Source organism: Primulina tabacum, chromosome 10, assembly GCF_025594145.1.
Source record: "Primulina tabacum isolate GXHZ01 chromosome 10, ASM2559414v2, whole genome shotgun sequence".
Lineage (NCBI taxonomy): Eukaryota > Viridiplantae > Streptophyta > Magnoliopsida > Lamiales > Gesneriaceae > Primulina > Primulina tabacum.
Genome location: NC_134559.1, coordinates 40,071,524 through 40,089,057, shown reverse-complemented (window position 1 = coordinate 40,089,057; position 17,534 = coordinate 40,071,524). Strand labels below are relative to the sequence as shown.

Below are 17,534 nucleotides of genomic sequence, written 5' to 3'. Positions count from 1 at the left end.
GGCTTAACTTCGGAGTTCTGATGGGATCCGGTGCATTAGTGCTGGTATGATCGCACCCGACATTGAGTGGGATGTTTATTCTTATATCCCTCGAGTACGTGTGGAGCGGGCGGCGATGGACAACACGCGGCACTGCTCTCGCCCAATCATAACCATGAAGTTAAGCGTTCTGGCGCGATGGCAGAGCTAGGATGGGTGACCTCCCTGGGAAGACCTCGTGTCGCGACCGTTTACGTAAATTATGGATAAAACAGTCGAAATAATTGTTTTTAATGAGTTAACCGTCTCCGGAGTAATCTGCGTCATACCCTTCCGCACAGAACCGGCTCACGACAACAAAAATCGATAAATGTTCCCAGAAAATAAAAAAAAATAAGAAGAAGGAAATAACGAATGTAAAGCTATTATCTTGGGATACGATAAAATGGAACCGGAATCGAATTTCGAACTTCCTAAGCGGATTTCTCGAGGAAACGAAAGCTTAACAGAAGCGGTAAATCGCAAATTAGAGGGTCTTAGAGAAGGAATTCGGCTAAAATCTCGTCAGCTCATTGCGTAGTAATGAGTCTCGTCCGTTTGCCCGTTTACAATCAAATTAGCCTACAATTTTGTCCAAATCCGGCAGTGCCCGAGACTTTCATTTCACATGTCTTATCTGGTCCCGATCGAGATTCAGATGATTTGAGCCGAAAATCGTCTGTCAACAAGTAATCAAAAATAGAAAAACACGAAAAAGGGTGCAACACGAGGACTTCCCAGGGGGTCACCCATCCTACTGCTCTCGCCCAAGCACGCTTAACTTCGGAGTTCTGATGGGATCCGGTGCATTAGTGCTGGTATGATCGCACCCGACATTGAGTGGGATGTTTATTCTTATATCCCTCGAGTACGTGTGGAGCGGGCGGCGATGGACAACACGCGGCACTGCTCTCGCCCAATCATAACCATGAAGTTAAGCGTTCTGGCGCGATGGCAGAGTAGGATGGGTGACCTCCCTGGGAAGACCTCGTGTCGCGACCGTTTACGTAAATTATGGATAAAACAGTCGAAATAATTGTTTTTAATGAGTTAACCGTCTCCGGAGTAATCTGCGTCATACCCTTCCGCACAGAACCGGCTCACGACAACAAAAATCGATAAATGTTCCCAAAATAGAAAAAAAAATAAGAAGAAGGAAATAACGAATGTAAAGCTATTATTATGCCTGGGATACGATAAAATGGAACCGGAATCGAATTTCGAACTTCCTAAGCGGATTTCTCGAGGAAACGAAAGCTTAACAGAAGCGGTAAATCGCAAATTAGAGGGTCTTAGAGAAGGAATTCGGCTAAAATCTCGTCAGCTCATTGCGTAGTAATGAGTCTCGTCCGTTTGCCCGTTTACAATCAAATTAGCCTACAATTTTGTCCAAATCCGGCAGTGCCCGAGCTACTTTCATTTCACATGTCTTATCTGGTCCCGATCGAGATTCAGATGATTTGAGCCGAAAATCGTCTGTCAACAAGTAATCAAAAATAGAAAAACACGAAAAGGGTGCAACACGAGGACTTCCCAGGGGGTCACCCATCCTAGTACTGCTCTCGCCCAAGCACGCTTAACTTCGGAGTTCTGATGGGATCCGGTGCATTAGTGCTGGTATGATCGCACCCGACATTGAGTGGGATGTTTATTCTTATATCCCTCGAGTACGTGTGGAGCGGGCGGCGATGGACAACACGCGGCACTGCTCTCGCCCAATCATAACCATGAAGTTAAGCGTTCTGGCGCGATGGCAGAGCTAGGATGGGTGACCTCCCTGGGAAGACCTCGTGTCGCGACCGTTTACGTAAATTATGGATAAAACAGTCGAAATAATTGTTTTTAATGAGTTAACCGTCTCCGGAGTAATCTGCGTCATACCCTTCCGCACAGAACCGGCTCACGACAACAAAAATCGATAAATGTTCCCAGAAAATAGAAAAAAAATAAGAAGAAGGAAATAACGAATGTAAAGCTATTATTATGTCTGGGATACGATAAAATGGAACCGGAATCGAATTTCGAACTTCCTAAGCGGATTTCTCGAGGAAACGAAAGCTTAACAGAAGCGGTAAATCGCAAATTAGAGGGTCTTAGAGAAGGAATTCGGCTAAAATCTCGTCAGCTCATTGCGTAGTAATGAGTCTCGTCCGTTTGCCCGTTTACAATCAAATTAGCCTACAATTTTGTCCAAATCCGGCAGTGCCCGAGCTACTTTCATTTCACATGTCTTATCTGGTCCCGATCGAGATTCAGATGATTTGAGCCGAAAATCGTCTGTCAACAAGTAATCAAAAATAGAAAAACACGAAAAGGGTGCAACACGAGGACTTCCCAGGGGGTCACCCATCCTAGTACTGCTCTCGCCCAAGCACGCTTAACTTCGGAGTTCTGATGGGATCCGGTGCATTAGTGCTGGTATGATCGCACCCGACATTGAGTGGGATGTTTATTCTTATATCCCTCGAGTACGTGTGGAGCGGGCGGCGATGGACAACACGCGGCACTGCTCTCGCCCAATCATAACCATGAAGTTAAGCGTTCTGGCGCGATGGCAGAGCTAGGATGGGTGACCTCCCTGGGAAGACCTCGTGTCGCGACCGTTTACGTAAATTATGGATAAAACAGTCGAAATAATTGTTTTTAATGAGTTAACCGTCTCCGGAGTAATCTGCGTCATACCCTTCCGCACAGAACCGGCTCACGACAACAAAAATCGATAAATGTTCCCAGAAAATAGAAAAAAAATAAGAAGAAGGAAATAACGAATGTAAAGCTATTATTATGCCTGGGATACGATAAAATGGAACCGGAATCGAATTTCGAACTTCCTAAGCGGATTTCTCGAGGAAACGAAAGCTTAACAGAAGCGGTAAATCGCAAATTAGAGGGTCTTAGAGAAGGAATTCGGCTAAAATCTCGTCAGCTCATTGCGTAGTAATGAGTCTCGTCCGTTTGCCCGTTTACAATCAAATTAGCCTACAATTTTGTCCAAATCCGGCAGTGCCCGAGCTACTTTCATTTCACATGTCTTATCTGGTCCCGATCGAGATTCAGATGATTTGAGCCGAAAATCGTCTGTCAACAAGTAATCAAAAATAGAAAAACACGAAAAGGGTGCAACACGAGGACTTCCAGGGGGGCACCCATCCTAGTACTGCTCTCGCCCAAGCACGCTTAACTTCGGAGTTCTGATGGGATCCGGTGCATTAGTGCTGGTATGATCGCACCCGACATTGAGTGGGATGTTTATTCTTATATCCCTCGAGTACGTGTGGAGCGGGCGGCGATGGACAACACGCGGCACTGCTCTCGCCCAATCATAACCATGAAGTTAAGCGTTCTGGCGCGATGGCAGAGCTAGGATGGGTGACCTCCCTGGGAAGACCTCGTGTCGCGACCGTTTACGTAAATTATGGATAAAACAGTCGAAATAATTGTTTTTAATGAGTTAACCGTCTCCGGAGTAATCTGCGTCATACCCTTCCGCACAGAACCGGCTCACGACAACAAAAATCGATAAATGTTCCCAGAAAATAGAAAAAAAATAAGAAGAAGGAAATAACGAATGTAAAGCTATTATTATGCCTGGGATACGATAAAATGGAACCGGAATCGAATTTCGAACTTCCTAAGCGGATTTCTCGAGGAAACGAAAGCTTAACAGAAGCGGTAAATCGCAAATTAGAGGGTCTTAGAGAAGGAATTCGGCTAAAATCTCGTCAGCTCATTTGCGTAGTAATGTGTCGTCCGTTTGCCCGTTTACAATCAAATTAGCCTACAATTTTGTCCAAATCCGGCAGTGCCCGAGCTACTTTCATTTCACATGTCTTATCTGGTCCCGATCGAGATTCAGATGATTTGAGCCGAAAATCGTCTGTCAACAAGTAATCAAAAATAGAAAAACACGAAAAGGGTGCAACACGAGGACTTCCCAGGGGTCACCCATCCTAGTACTGCTCTCGCCCAAGCACGCTTAACTTCGGAGTTCTGATGGGATCCGGTGCATTAGTGCTGGTATGATCGCACCCGACATTGAGTGGGATGTTTATTCTTATATCCCTCGAGTACGTGTGGAGCGGGCGGCGATGGACAACACGCGGCACTGCTCTCGCCCAATCATAACCATGAAGTTAAGCGTTCTGGCGCGATGGCAGAGTAGGATGGGTGACCTCCCTGGGAAACCTCGTGTCGCGACCGTTTACGTAAATTATGGATAAAACAGTCGAAATAATTGTTTTAATGAGTTAACCGTCTCCGGAGTAATCTGCGTCATACCCTTCCGCACAGAACCGGCTCACGACAACAAAAATCGATAAATGTTCCCAGAAAGAAAAAAAATAAGAAGAAGGAAATAACGAATGTAAAGCTATTATTATGCCTGGATACGATAAAATGGAACCGGAATCGAATTTCGAACTTCCTAAGCGGATTTCTCGAGGAAACGAAAGCTTAACAGAAGCGGTAAATCGCAAATTAGAGGGTCTTAGAGAAGGAATTCGGCTAAAATCTCGTCAGCTCATTGCGTAGTAATGAGTCTCGTCCGTTTGCCCGTTTACAATCAAATTAGCCTACAATTTTGTCCAAATCCGGCAGTGCCCGAGCTACTTTCATTTCACATGTCTTATCTGGTCCCGATCGAGATTCAGATGATTTGAGCCGAAAATCGTCTGTCAACAAGTAATCAAAAATAGAAAAACACGAAAAGGGTGCAACACGAGGACTTCCCAGGGGGTCACCCATCCTAGTACTGCCTCTCCCCAAGCACGCTTAACTTCGGAGTTCTGATGGGATCCGATGCATTAGTGCTGGTATGATCGCACCAACTTTGAGTGGGATGTTTTTTCTTATATCCCTCGAGTACGTGTGGAGCGGGCGGCGATGGACAACACGCGGCACTGCTCTCGCCCAATCATAACCATGAAGTTAAGCGTTCTGGCGCGATGGCAGAGCTAGGATGGGTGACCTCCCTGGGAAGACCTCGTGTCGCGACCGTTTACGTAAATTATGGATAAAACAGTCGAAATATTGTTTTTAATGAGTTAACCGTCTCCGGAGTAATCTGCGTCATACCCTTCCGCACAGAACCGGCTCACGACAACAAAAATCGATAAATGTTCCCAGAAAATAGAAAAAAAATAAGAAGAAGGAAATAACGAATGTAAAGCTATTATTATGCCTGGGATACGATAAAATGGAACCGGAATCGAATTTCGAACTTCCTAAGCGGATTTCTCGAGGAAACGAAAGCTTAACAGAAGCGGTAAATCGCAAATTAGAGGGTCTTAGAGAAGGAATTCGGCTAAAATCTCGTCAGCTCATTGCGTAGTAATGAGTCTCGTCCGTTTGCCCGTTTACAATCAAATTAGCCTACAATTTTGTCCAAATCCGGCAGTGCCCGAGCTACTTTCATTTCACATGTCTTATCTGGTCCCGATCGAGATTCATTTGATTTGAGCCGAAAATCGTCTGTCAACAAGTAATCAAAAATAGAAAAACACGAAAAGTGGTGCAACACGAGGACTTCCCAGGGGGTCACCCATCCTAGTACTCTCGCCCAAGCACGCTTAACTTCGGAGTTCTGATGGGATCCGGTGCATTAGTGCTGGTATGATCGCACCCGACATTGAGTGGGATGTTTATTCTTATATCCCTCGAGTACGTGTGGAGCGGGCGGCGATGGACAACACGCGGCACTGCTCTCGCCCAATCATAACCATGAAGTTAAGCGTTCTGGCGCGATGGCAGAGTAGGATGGGTGACCTCCTGGGAAGACCTCGTGTCGCGACCGTTTACGTAAATTATGGATAAAACAGTCGAAATAATTGTTTTTAATGAGTTAACCGTCTCCGGAGTAATCTGCGTCATACCCTTCCGCACAGAACCGGCTCACGACAACAAAAATCGATAAATGTTCCCAGAAAATAGAAAAAAAATAAGAAGGAAATAACGAATGTAAAGCTATTATTATGCCTGGGATACGATAAAATGGAACCGGAATCGAATTTCGAACTTCCTAAGCGGATTTCTCGAGAAACGAAAGCTTAACAGAAGCGGTAAATCGCAAATTAGAGGGTCTTAGAGAAGGAATTCGGCTAAAATCTCGTCAGCTCATTGCGTAGTAATGAGTCTCGTCCGTTTGCCCGTTTACAATCAAATTAGCCTACAATTTTGTCCAAATCCGGCAGTGCCCGAGCTACTTTCATTTCACATGTCTTATCTGGTCCCGATCGAGATTCAGATGATTTGAGCCGAAAATCGTCTGTCAACAAGTAATCAAAAAGAAAAACACGAAAAGGGTGCAACACGAGGACTTCCCAGGGGTCACCCATCCTAGTACTGCTCTCGCCCAAGCACGCTTAACTTCGGAGTTCTGATGGGATCCGGTGCATTAGTGCTGGTATGATCGCACCCGACATTGAGTGGGATGTTTATTCTTATATCCCTCGAGTACGTGTGGAGCGGGCGGCGATGGACAACACGCGGCACTGCTCTCGCCCAATCATAACCATGAAGTTAAGCGTTCTGGCGCGATGGCAGAGGTAGGATGGGTGACCTCCCTGGGAAGACCTCGTGTCGCGACCGTTTACGTAAATTATGGATAAAACAGTCGAAATAATTGTTTTTAATGAGTTAACCGTCTCCGGAGTAATCTGCGTCATACCCTTCCGCACAGAACCGGCTCACGACAACAAAAATCGATAAATGTTCCCAGAAAATAGAAAAAAAATAAGAAGAAGGAAATAACGAATGTAAAGCTATTATTATGCCTGGATACGATAAAATGGAACCGGAATCGAATTTCGAACTTCCTAAGCGGATTTCTCGAGGAAACGAAAGCTTAACAGAAGCGGTAAATCGCAAATTAGAGGGTCTTAGAGAAGGAATTCGGCTAAAATCTCGTCAGCTCATTGCGTAGTAATGAGTCTCGTCCGTTGGCCCGTTTACAATCAAATTAGCCTACAATTTTGTCCAAATCCGGCAGTGCCCGAGCTACTTTCATTTCACATGTCTTATCTGGTCCCGATCGAGATTCAGATGATTTGAGCCGAAACGTCTGTCAACAAGTAATCAAAATAGAAAAACACGAAAAGGGTGCAACACGAGGACTTCCCAGGGGGTCACCCATCCTAGTACTGCTCGCCCAAGCACGCTTAACTTCGGAGTTCTGATGGGATCCGGTGCATTAGTGCTGGTATGATCGCACCCGACATTGAGGGGATGTTTCTTATATCCCTCGAGTACGTGTGGAGCGGGCGGCGATGGACAACACGCGGCACTGCTCTCGCCCAATCATAACCATGAAGTTAAGCGTTCTGGCGCGATGGCAGAGCTAGGATGGGTGACCTCCCTGGGAAGACCTCGTGTCGCGACCGTTTACGTAAATTATGGATAAAACAGTCGAAATAATTGTTTTTAATGAGTTAACCGTCTCCGGTAGTCTGCGTCATACCCTTCCGCACAGAACCGGCTCACGACAACAAAAATCGATAAATGTTCCCAGAAATAGAAAAAAAATAAGAAGAAGGAAATAACGAATGTAAAGCTATTATTATGCCTGGATACGATAAAATGGAACCGGAATCGAATTTCGAACTTCCTAAGCGGATTTCTCGAGGAAACGAAAGCTTAACAGAAGCGGTAAATCGCAAATTAGAGGGTCTTAGAGAAGGAATTCGGCTAAAATCTCGTCAGCTCATTGCGTAGTAATGAGTCAAATCCGGCAGTGCCCGAGCTACTTTCATTTCACATGTCTTATCTGGTCCCGATCGAGATTCAGATGATTTGAGCCGAAAATCGTCTGTCAACAAGTAATCAAAATAGAAAAACACGAAAAGGGTGCAACACGAGGACTTCCCAGGGGTCACCCATCCTAGTACTGCTCTGCCCAAGCACGCTTAACTTCGGAGTTCTGATGGGATCCGGTGCATTAGTGCTGGTATGATCGCACCCGACATTGAGTGGGATGTTATTCTTATATCCCTCGAGTACGTGTGGAGCGGGCGGCGATGGACAACACGCGGCACTGCTCTCGCCCAATCATAACCATGAAGTTAAGCGTTCTGGCGCGATGGCAGAGTAGGATGGGTGACCTCCCTGGGAAGACCTCGTGTCGCGACCGTTTACGTAAATTATGGATAAAACAGTCGAAATAATTGTTTTTAATGAGTTAACCGTCTCCGGAGTAATCTGCGTCATACCCTTCCGCACAGAACCGGCTCACGACAACAAAAATCGATAAATGTTCCCAGAAAATAGAAAAAAAATAAGAAGAAGGAAATAACGAATGTAAAGCATTATTATGCCTGGGATACGATAAAATGGAACCGGAATCGAATTTCAACTTCTAAGCGGATTTTCGAGGAAACGAAAGCTTAACAGAAGCGGTAAATCGCAAATTAGAGGGTCTTAGAGAAGAATTCGGCTAAAATCTCGTCAGCTCATTGCGTAGTAATGAGTCTCGTCCGTTTGCCCGTTTACAATCAAATTAGCCTACAATTTTGTCCAAATCCGGCATGCCCGAGCTACTTTCATTTCACATGTCTTATCTGGTCCCGATCGAGATTCAGATGATTTGAGCCGAAAATCGTATGTCAACAAGTAATCAAAAATAGAAAAACACGAAAAGGGGCAACACGAGGACTTCCCAGGGGGTCACCCATTCTAGTACTGCGCTCGCCCAAGCACGCTTAACTTCGGAGTTCTGATGGGATCCGGTGCATTAGTGGTATGATCGCACCCGACATTGAGTGGGATGTTATTCTTATATCCCTCGAGTACGTGTGGAGCGGGCGGCGATGGACAACACGCGGCACTACTCTCGCCCAATCATAACCATGAAGTTAAGCGTTCTGGCGCGATGGCAGAGCTAGGATGGGTGACCTCCCTGGGAAGACCTCGTGTCGCGACCGTTTACGTAAATTATTGATAAAACAGTCGAAATAATTGTTTTTAATGAGTTCACCGTCTCTGGAGTAATCTGCGTCATACCCTTCCGCACAGAACCGGCTCACGACAACAAAAATCGATAAATGTTCCCAAAAAATAAAAAAAAAATAAGAAGAAGGAAATAACGAATGTAAAGCATTATTATGCCTGGGAGACGATAAAATGGAACCGGAATCGAATTTCGAACTTCCTAGGCGGATTTCGAGGAAACGAAAGCTGAACAAAGCGATAAATCGCAAATTAGAGGGTCTTAGAGAAGGAATTCGGCTAAAATCTCGTCAGCTTATTGCGTAGTAATGAGTCTCGTCCGTTTGCCCATTTACAATCAAATTAGCCTACAATTTTGTCCAAATCCGGCAGTGCCCGAGCTACTTTCATTTCACATGTCTTAACTGGTCCCGATCGAGATTCAGATGATTTGAGCCGAAAATCGTATGTCAACAAGTAATCAAAAATAGAAAAACACGAAAAGGGGTGCAACACGAGGACTTCCGAGGGGGTTACCCATCCTAGTACTGCTCTCGCCCAAGCACCTTAACTTCGGAGTTCTGATGGGATCCGGTGCATTAGTGCTGGTATGATCGCACCAGACATTGAGTGGGATGTTTATTCTTATCCCTCGAGTACGTGTGGAGCGGGAGGCGATGGACAACACGCGGCACTACTCTCGCCCAATCATAACCATGAAGTTAAGCGTTCTAGCGCGATGGCAGAGCTTGGATGGGTGACCTCCCTGGGAAACCTCGTGTCGCGACCGTTTACTTAAATTATGGATAAAACAGTCGAAATATTGTTTTTAATGAGTTAACCGTCTCCGGAGTAATCTGCGTCATACCCTTCCACCAGAACCGGCTCACGACAACAAAAATGAATAAATGTTCCCATAAAAGAAAAAAAATAAGAAGAAGGAATAAAGAATGTAAAGCAATTATTATGCTTAGGATACGATAAAATGGAACCGGAATCGAATTTCGAACTTCTAAGCGGCTTTCTCTAGGAAAAAGCTTAACAGAAGCGGTAAATCGCAAATTAGAAGGTCTTAGAGAAGGAATTCGGATAAAATCTCGTCAGCTCATTGCGTAGTAATGAGTCTCCTCCATTTGCCCGTTTACAATCAAATTAGCCTACAATTTTGTTCAAATTCGGCAGTGCCCGAGCTACTTTCATTTAACATGTCTTATCTTGTCGGATCGAGATTCAGATGATTTGAGCCGAAAATCGTCTGTCAACAAGTAATCAAAAATAGAAAAACACGAAAAGGGGTGCAACACGAGGACTTCCCAGGGGTCACCCATCCTAGTACTGCGCTTTCGCCCAAGCACGCTTAACTTCGGAGTTCTGATGGGATCCGATGCATTAGTGCTGTATGATCGCACCCGACATTGAGTGGGATGTCTATTCTTATATCCCTCAAGTACGTGTGGAGCGGGCGGCGATGGACTACACGCGGCCCTGCTCTCGCCCAATCATAACCATGAAGTTAAACGTTCTGGCGCGATGGCAGAGCTAGGATGGGTGACCTCCCTGGGAAGACCTCGTATCGCGACCGTTTATGTAAATTATGGATAAAACAGTCGAAATAATTGTTTTTCATGAGTTAACCATCTCCGGAGTAATCTGCGTCATACCCTTCCGCACAGAACCGGCTCACGACAACAAAAATCGATAAATGTTCCCAGAAAATAGAAAAAAAATAAGAAGAAGGAAATAACGAATGTAAAGCTATTATTATGCCTGGGATACGATAAAATGGAACCGGAATAGAATTTCGAACTTCCTAGGCGGATAAATTGTTTTTAATGAGTTGATCGTCTCCGGAGTAATCTGCGTCATACCCTTCCGCACAGAACCGGCTCACGACAACAAAAATCGATAAATGTTCCTAGAAAATAAAAAAAAAATAAAGAAGAAATAACGAATGTAAAGCTATTATTATGCCTGGGATACGATAAAATGGAACCGGAATCGAATTTCGAACTTCCTAAGCGGATTTCTCGAGGAAACGAAAGCTTAACAGAAGCGAAATCGCAAATTAGAGGTCTTAGAGAAGAATTCGGCTAAAATCTCGTCAGCTCATTGCGTAGTAATGGTCTCGTCCGTTTGCCCGTTTACAATCAAATTAGCCTACAATTTTGTCCAAATCCGGCAGTGCCCGAGCTACTTTCATTTCACATGTCTTATCTGGTCCCGATCGAGATTCAGATGATTTGAGCCGAAAATCGTCTGTCAACAAGTAATCAAATAGAAAAACACGAAAAGGGTGCAACACGAGGACTTCCCAGGGGGTCACCCATCCTAGTACTGCTCTCGCCCAAGCACGCTTAACTTCGGAGTTTGATGGGATCCGGTGCATTAGTGCTGGTATGATCGCACCGACATTGAGTGGGATGTTTATTCTTATATCCCTCGAGTACGTGTGGAGCGGGCGGCGATGGACAACACGCGGCACTGCTCTCGCCCAATCATAACCATGAAGTTAAGCGTTCTGGCGCGATGGCAGAGCTAGGATGGGTGACCCCCCTGGGAAGACCTCGTGTCGCGACCGTTTACTAAATTATGGATAAAACAGTCGAAATAATTGTTTTTAATGAGTTAACCGTCTCCGGAGTAATCTGCGTCATACCCTTCCGCACAGAACCGGCTCACGACAACAAAAATCGATAAATGTTCCCAGAAAATAGAAAAAAAAATAAGAAGAAGGAAATAACGAATGTAAAGCTATTATTATGCTGGGATACGATAAAATGGAACCAATCGAATTTCGAACTTCCTAAGCGGATTTCTCGAAGAAACGAAAGCTTAACAGAAGCGGTAAATCGCAAATTAGAGGGTCTTAGAGAAGGAATTCGGCTAAAATCTCGTCAGCTCATTGCGTAGTAATGAGTCTCGTCCGTTTGCCCGTTTACAATCAAATTAGCCTACAATTTTGTCCAAATCCGGCAGTGCCCGAGCTACTTTCATTTCACATGTCTTATCTGGTCCCGATCGAGATTCAGTTGATTTGAGCCGAAAATAGTCTGTCAACAAGTAATCAAAAATAGAAAAACACGAAAAGGGTGCAACACGAGGACTTCCCAGGGGTCACCCATCCTAGTACTGCTCTCGCCCAAGCACGCTTAACTTCGGAGTTCTGATGGGATCCGGTGCATTAGTGCTGGTATGATCGCACCCCATTGAGTGGGATGTTTATTTTTATCCCTCGAGTACGTGTGGAGCGGGCGGCGATGGACACGCGGCACTGCTCTCGCCCAATCATAACCATGAAGTTAAGCGTTCTGGCGCGATGGCAGAGCTAGGATGGGTGACCTCCCTGGGAAGACCTCGTGTCGCGACCGTTTACGTAAATTATGGATAAAACAGTCGAAATAATTGTTTTAATGAGTTAACCGTCTCCGGTAATCTGCGTCATACCCTTCCGCACAGAAGGCTCACGACAACAAAAATCGATAAATGTTCCCAGAAAATAGAAAAAAAATAAGAAGAAGGAAATAACGAATGTAAAGCTATTATGCTGGGATACGATAAAATGGAACCGGAATCGAATTTCGAACTTCCTAAGCGGATTTCTCGAGGAAACGAAAGCTTAACAGAAGCGGTAAATCGCAAATTAGAGGGTCTTAGAGAAGGAATTCGGCTAAAATCTCGTCAGCTCATTGCGTAGTAATGAGTCTCGTCCGTTTGCCCGTTTACAATCAAATTAGCCTACAATTTTGTCCAAATCCGGCAGTGCCCGAGCTACTTTCATTTCACATGTCTTATCTGGTCCCGATCGAGATTCATGATTTGAGCCGAAAATCGTCTGTCAACAAGTAATCAAAAATAGAAAAACACGAAAAAGGGTGCAACACGAGGACTTCCCAGGGGGTCACCCCTAGTACTGCTCTCGCCCAAGCACGCTTAACTTCGGAGTTCTGATGGGATCCGGTGCATTAGTGCTGGTATGATCGCACCCGACATTGAGTGGGATGTTTATTCTTATATCCCTCGAGTACGTGTGGAGCGGGCGGCGATGGACAACACGCGGCACTGCTCTCGCCCAATCATAACCATGAAGTTAAGCGTTCTGGCGCGATGGCAGAGCTAGGATGGGTGACCTCCCTGGGAAGACCTCGTGTCGCGACCGTTTACGTAAATTATGGATAAAACAGTCGAAATAATTGTTTTTAATGAGTTAACCGTCTCCGGAGTAATCTGCGTCATACCCTTCCGCACAGAACCGGCTCACGACAACAAAAATCGATAAATGTTCCCAGAAAATAGAAAAAAAATAAGAAGAAGGAAATAACGAATGTAAAGCTATTATTATGCCTGGGATACGATAAAATGGAACCGGAATCGAATTTCGAACTTCCTAAGCGGATTTCTCGAGGAAACGAAAGCTTAACAGAAGCGGTAAATCGCAAATTAGAGGGTCTTAGAGAAGGAATTCGGCTAAAATCTCGTCAGCTCATTGCGTAGTAATGAGTCTCGTCCGTTTGCCCGTTTACAATCAAATTAGCCTACAATTTTGTCCAAATCCGGCAGTGCCCGAGCTACTTTCATTTCACATGTCTTATCTGGTCCCGATCGAGATTCAGATGATTTGAGCCGAAAATCGTCTGTCAACAAGTAATCAAAAATAGAAAAACACGAAAAGGGTGCAACACGAGGACTTCCCAGGGGGTCACCCATCCTAGTACTGCTCTCGCCCAAGCACGCTTAACTTCGGAGTTCTGATGGGATCCGGTGCATTAGTGCTGGTATGATCGCACCCGACATTGAGTGGGATGTTTATTCTTATATCCCTCGAGTACGTGTGGAGCGGGCGGCGATGGACAACACGCGGCACTGCTCTCGCCCAATCATAACCATGAAGTTAAGCGTTCTGGCGCGATGGCAGAGCTAGGATGGGTGACCTCCCTGGGAAGACCTCGTGTCGCGACCGTTTACGTAAATTATGGATAAAACAGTCGAAATAATTGTTTTAATGAGTTAACCGTCTCCGGTAATCTGCGTCATACCCTTCCGCACAGAACCGGCTCACGACAACAAAAATCGATAAATGTTCCCAGAAAATAGAAAAAAAAATAAGAAGAAGGAAATAACGAATGTAAAGCTATTATTATGCTGGGATACGATAAAATGGAACCGGAATCGAATTTCGAACTTCCTAAGCGGATTTCTCGAGGAAACGAAAGCTTAACAGAAGCGGTAAATCGCAAATTAGAGGGTCTTAGAGAAGGAATTCGGCTAAAATCTCGTCAGCTCATTGCGTAGTAATGAGTCTCGTCCGTTTGCCCGTTTACAATCAAATTAGCCTACAATTTTGTCCAAATCCGGCAGTGCCCGAGCTACTTTCATTTCACATGTCTTATCTGGTCCCGATCGAGATTCAGATGATTTGAGCCGAAAATCGTCTGTCAACAAGTAATCAAAAATAGAAAAACACGAAAAGGGTGCAACACGAGGACTTCCCAGGGGTCACCCATCCTAGTACTGCTCTCGCCCAAGCACGTTTAACTTCGGAGTTCTGATGGGATCCGGTGCATTAGTGCTGGTATGATCGCACCCGACATTGAGTGGGATGTTTATTCTTATATCCCTCGAGTACGTGTGGAGCGGGGGGCGATGGACAACACGCGGCACTGCTCTCGCCCAATCATAACCATGAAGTTAAGCGTTCTGGCGCGATGGCAGAGCTAGGATGGGTGACCTCCCTGGGAAGACCTCGTGTCGCGACCGTTTACGTAAATTATGGATAAAACAGTCGAAATAATTGTTTTTAATGAGTTAACCGTCTCCGGAGTAATCTGCGTCATACCCTTCCGCACAGAACCGGCTCACGACAACAAAAATCGATAAATGTTCCCAGAAAATAGAAAAAAAAATAAGAAGAAGGAAATAACGAATGTAAAGCTATTATTATGCCTGGATACGATAAAATGGAACCGGAATCGAATTTCGAACTTCCTAAGCGGATTTCTCGAGGAAACGAAAGCTTAACAGAAGCGGTAAATCGCAAATTAGAGGGTCTTAGAGAAGGAATTCGGCTAAAATCTCGTCAGCTCATTGCGTAGTAATGAGTCTCGTCCGTTTGCCCGTTTACAATCAAATTAGCCTACAATTTTGTCCAAATCCGGCAGTGCCCGAGCTACTTTCATTTCACATGTCTTATCTGGTCCCGATCGAGATTCAGATGATTTGAGCCGAAAATCGTCTGTCAACAAGTAATCAAAAATAGAAAAACACGAAAAGGGTGCAACACGAGGACTTCCCAGGGGGTCACCCATCCTAGTACTGCTCTCGCCCGCACAGCGCTTAACTTCGGAGTTCTGATGGGATCCGGTGCATTAGTGCTGGTATGATCGCACCCGACATTGAGTGGGATGTTTATTCTTATATCCCTCGAGTACGTGTGGAGCGGGCGGCGATGGACAACACGCGGCACTGCTCTCGCCCAATCATAACCATGAAGTTAAGCGTTCTGGCGCGATGGCAGAGCTAGGATGGGTGACCTCCCTGGGAAGACCTCGTGTCGCGACCGTTTACGTAAATTATGGATAAAACAGTCGAAATAATTGTTTTTAATGAGTTAACCGTCTCCGGAGTAATCTGCGTCATACCCTTCCGCACAGAACCGGCTCACGACAACAAAAATCGATAAATGTTCCCAGAAAATAGAAAAAAAATAAGAAGAAGGAAATAACGAATGTAAAGCTATTATTATGCTGGGATACGATAAAATGGAACCGGAATCGAATTTCGAACTTCCTAAGCGGATTTCTCGAGGAAACGAAAGCTTAACAGAAGCGGTAAATCGCAAATTAGAGGGTCTTAGAGAAGGAATTCGGCTAAAATCTCGTCAGCTCATTGCGTAGTAATGAGTCTCGTCCGTTTGCCCGTTTACAATCAAATTAGCCTACAATTTTGTCCAAATCCGGCAGTGCCCGAGCTACTTTCATTTCACATGTCTTATCTGGTCCCGATCGAGATTCAGATGATTTGAGCCGAAAATCGTCTGTCAACAAGTAATCAAAATAGAAAAACACGAAAAGGGTGCAACACGAGGACTTCCCAGGGGGTCACCCATCCTAGTACTGCTCTCGCCCAAGCACGCTTAACTTCGGAGTTCTGATGGGATCCGGTGCATTAGTGCTGGTATGATCGCACCCGACATTGAGTGGGATGTTTATTCTTATATCCCTCGAGTACGTGTGGAGCGGGCGGCGATGGACAACACGCGGCACTGCTCTCGCCCAATCATAACCATGAAGTTAAGCGTTCTGGCGCGATGGCAGAGCTAGGATGGGTGACCTCCCTGGGAAGACCTCGTGTCGCGACCGTTTACGTAAATTATGGATAAAACAGTCGAAATAATTGTTTTTAATGAGTTAACCGTCTCCGGAGTAATCTGCGTCATACCCTTCCGCACAGAACCGGCTCACGACAACAAAAATCGATAAATGTTCCCAGAAAATAGAAAAAAAATAAGAAGAAGGAAATAACGAATGTAAAGCTATTATTATGCCTGGGATACGATAAAATGGAACCGGAATCGAATTTCGAACTTCCTAAGCGGATTTCTCGAGGAAACGAAAGCTTAACAGAAGCGGTAAATCGCAAATTAGAGGGTCTTAGAGAAGGAATTCGGCTAAAATCTCGTCAGCTCATTGCGTAGTAATGAGTCTCGTCCGTTTGCCCGTTTACAATCAAATTAGCCTACAATTTTGTCCAAATCCGGCAGTGCCCGAGCTACTTTCATTTCACATGTCTTATCTGGTCCCGATCGAGATTCAGATGATTTGAGCCGAAAATCGTCTGTCAACAAGTAATCAAAAATAGAAAAACACGAAAAGGGCAACACGAGGACTTCCCAGGGGGTCACCCATCCTAGTACTGCTCTCGCCCAAGCACGCTTAACTTCGGAGTTCTGATGGGATCCGGTGCATTAGTGCTGGTATGATCGCACCCGACATTGAGTGGGATGTTTATTCTTATATCCCTCGAGTACGTGTGGAGCGGGCGGCGATGGACAACACGCGGCACTGCTCTCCCCCAATCATAACCATGAAGTTAAGCGTTCTGGCGCGATGGCAGAGCTAGGATGGGTGACCTCCCTGGGAAGACCTCGTGTCGCGACCGTTTACGTAAATTATGGATAAAACAGTCGAAATAATTGTTTTAATGAGTTAACCGTCTCCGGAGTAATCTGCGTCATACCCTTCCGCACAGAACCGGCTCACGACAACAAAAATCGATAAATGTTCCCAGAAAATAAAAAAAAAATAAGAAGAAGGAAATAACGAATGTAAAGCTATTATTATGCTGGGATACGATAAAATGGAACCGGAATCGAATTTCGAACTTCCTAAGCGGATTTCTCGAGGAAACGAAAGCTTAACAGAAGCGGTAAATCGCAAATTAGAGGGTCTTAGAGAAGGAATTCGGCTAAAATCTCGTCAGCTCATTGCGTAGTAATGAGTCTCGTCCGTTTGCCCGTTTACAATCAAATTAGCCTACAATTTTGTCCAAATCCGGCAGTGCCCGAGCTACTTTCATTTTTTTTGGTTTTTTTTTTTTTTCTTTTT

At 45.0% G+C, this 17,534-nt stretch overlaps 19 non-coding genes and 2 pseudogenes across 19 annotated transcripts; all 21 read right to left on the bottom strand.

The window, feature by feature from the left end:
• Positions 1-734: 734 nt before the first annotated feature.
• Positions 735-850, bottom strand: LOC142516064 (5S ribosomal RNA). The gene has a single exon (XR_012811878.1). It is a non-coding gene; the product is annotated as a 5S ribosomal RNA (ribosomal RNA).
• Positions 851-1,530: 680 nt separating this feature from the next.
• LOC142516313 (5S ribosomal RNA) lies at positions 1,531-1,649 on the bottom strand. Its single transcript, XR_012812115.1, has one exon. It is a non-coding gene; the product is annotated as a 5S ribosomal RNA (ribosomal RNA).
• A 682-nt stretch (positions 1,650-2,331) lies between these two features.
• On the bottom strand, positions 2,332-2,450 carry LOC142516302 (5S ribosomal RNA). Its single transcript, XR_012812104.1, has one exon. It is a non-coding gene; the product is annotated as a 5S ribosomal RNA (ribosomal RNA).
• Positions 2,451-3,132: 682 nt separating this feature from the next.
• LOC142513974 (5S ribosomal RNA) lies at positions 3,133-3,250 on the bottom strand. The gene has a single exon (XR_012809892.1). It is a non-coding gene; the product is annotated as a 5S ribosomal RNA (ribosomal RNA).
• Positions 3,251-3,931: 681 nt separating this feature from the next.
• On the bottom strand, positions 3,932-4,049 carry LOC142511356 (5S ribosomal RNA). The gene has a single exon (XR_012808734.1). It is a non-coding gene; the product is annotated as a 5S ribosomal RNA (ribosomal RNA).
• Positions 4,050-4,724: 675 nt separating this feature from the next.
• LOC142507132 (5S ribosomal RNA) lies at positions 4,725-4,843 on the bottom strand. Its single transcript, XR_012805395.1, has one exon. It is a non-coding gene; the product is annotated as a 5S ribosomal RNA (ribosomal RNA).
• Positions 4,844-5,524: 681 nt separating this feature from the next.
• Positions 5,525-5,640, bottom strand: LOC142513977 (5S ribosomal RNA). Its single transcript, XR_012809895.1, has one exon. It is a non-coding gene; the product is annotated as a 5S ribosomal RNA (ribosomal RNA).
• Positions 5,641-6,314: 674 nt separating this feature from the next.
• LOC142511345 (5S ribosomal RNA) lies at positions 6,315-6,432 on the bottom strand. The gene has a single exon (XR_012808733.1). It is a non-coding gene; the product is annotated as a 5S ribosomal RNA (ribosomal RNA).
• Positions 6,433-7,110: 678 nt separating this feature from the next.
• On the bottom strand, positions 7,111-7,227 carry LOC142513446 (5S ribosomal RNA). Its single transcript, XR_012809392.1, has one exon. It is a non-coding gene; the product is annotated as a 5S ribosomal RNA (ribosomal RNA).
• Positions 7,228-7,854: 627 nt separating this feature from the next.
• Positions 7,855-7,971, bottom strand: LOC142516542 (5S ribosomal RNA). Its single transcript, XR_012812331.1, has one exon. It is a non-coding gene; the product is annotated as a 5S ribosomal RNA (ribosomal RNA).
• Positions 7,972-8,644: 673 nt separating this feature from the next.
• LOC142510577 (5S ribosomal RNA) lies at positions 8,645-8,760 on the bottom strand (annotated as a pseudogene).
• A 678-nt stretch (positions 8,761-9,438) lies between these two features.
• On the bottom strand, positions 9,439-9,556 carry LOC142516464 (5S ribosomal RNA). Its single transcript, XR_012812257.1, has one exon. It is a non-coding gene; the product is annotated as a 5S ribosomal RNA (ribosomal RNA).
• Positions 9,557-10,226: 670 nt separating this feature from the next.
• LOC142510940 (5S ribosomal RNA) lies at positions 10,227-10,345 on the bottom strand (annotated as a pseudogene).
• Positions 10,346-11,224: 879 nt separating this feature from the next.
• On the bottom strand, positions 11,225-11,342 carry LOC142516224 (5S ribosomal RNA). Its single transcript, XR_012812030.1, has one exon. It is a non-coding gene; the product is annotated as a 5S ribosomal RNA (ribosomal RNA).
• Positions 11,343-12,020: 678 nt separating this feature from the next.
• On the bottom strand, positions 12,021-12,138 carry LOC142511334 (5S ribosomal RNA). Its single transcript, XR_012808732.1, has one exon. It is a non-coding gene; the product is annotated as a 5S ribosomal RNA (ribosomal RNA).
• Positions 12,139-12,803: 665 nt separating this feature from the next.
• On the bottom strand, positions 12,804-12,919 carry LOC142514338 (5S ribosomal RNA). Its single transcript, XR_012810235.1, has one exon. It is a non-coding gene; the product is annotated as a 5S ribosomal RNA (ribosomal RNA).
• Positions 12,920-13,601: 682 nt separating this feature from the next.
• On the bottom strand, positions 13,602-13,720 carry LOC142516291 (5S ribosomal RNA). The gene has a single exon (XR_012812093.1). It is a non-coding gene; the product is annotated as a 5S ribosomal RNA (ribosomal RNA).
• Positions 13,721-14,399: 679 nt separating this feature from the next.
• Positions 14,400-14,517, bottom strand: LOC142513311 (5S ribosomal RNA). Its single transcript, XR_012809264.1, has one exon. It is a non-coding gene; the product is annotated as a 5S ribosomal RNA (ribosomal RNA).
• A 682-nt stretch (positions 14,518-15,199) lies between these two features.
• LOC142516839 (5S ribosomal RNA) lies at positions 15,200-15,319 on the bottom strand. Its single transcript, XR_012812611.1, has one exon. It is a non-coding gene; the product is annotated as a 5S ribosomal RNA (ribosomal RNA).
• Positions 15,320-15,999: 680 nt separating this feature from the next.
• On the bottom strand, positions 16,000-16,118 carry LOC142516279 (5S ribosomal RNA). Its single transcript, XR_012812082.1, has one exon. It is a non-coding gene; the product is annotated as a 5S ribosomal RNA (ribosomal RNA).
• Positions 16,119-16,798: 680 nt separating this feature from the next.
• Positions 16,799-16,917, bottom strand: LOC142513099 (5S ribosomal RNA). Its single transcript, XR_012809063.1, has one exon. It is a non-coding gene; the product is annotated as a 5S ribosomal RNA (ribosomal RNA).
• Between the last annotated feature and the right edge of the window lie 617 nt (positions 16,918-17,534).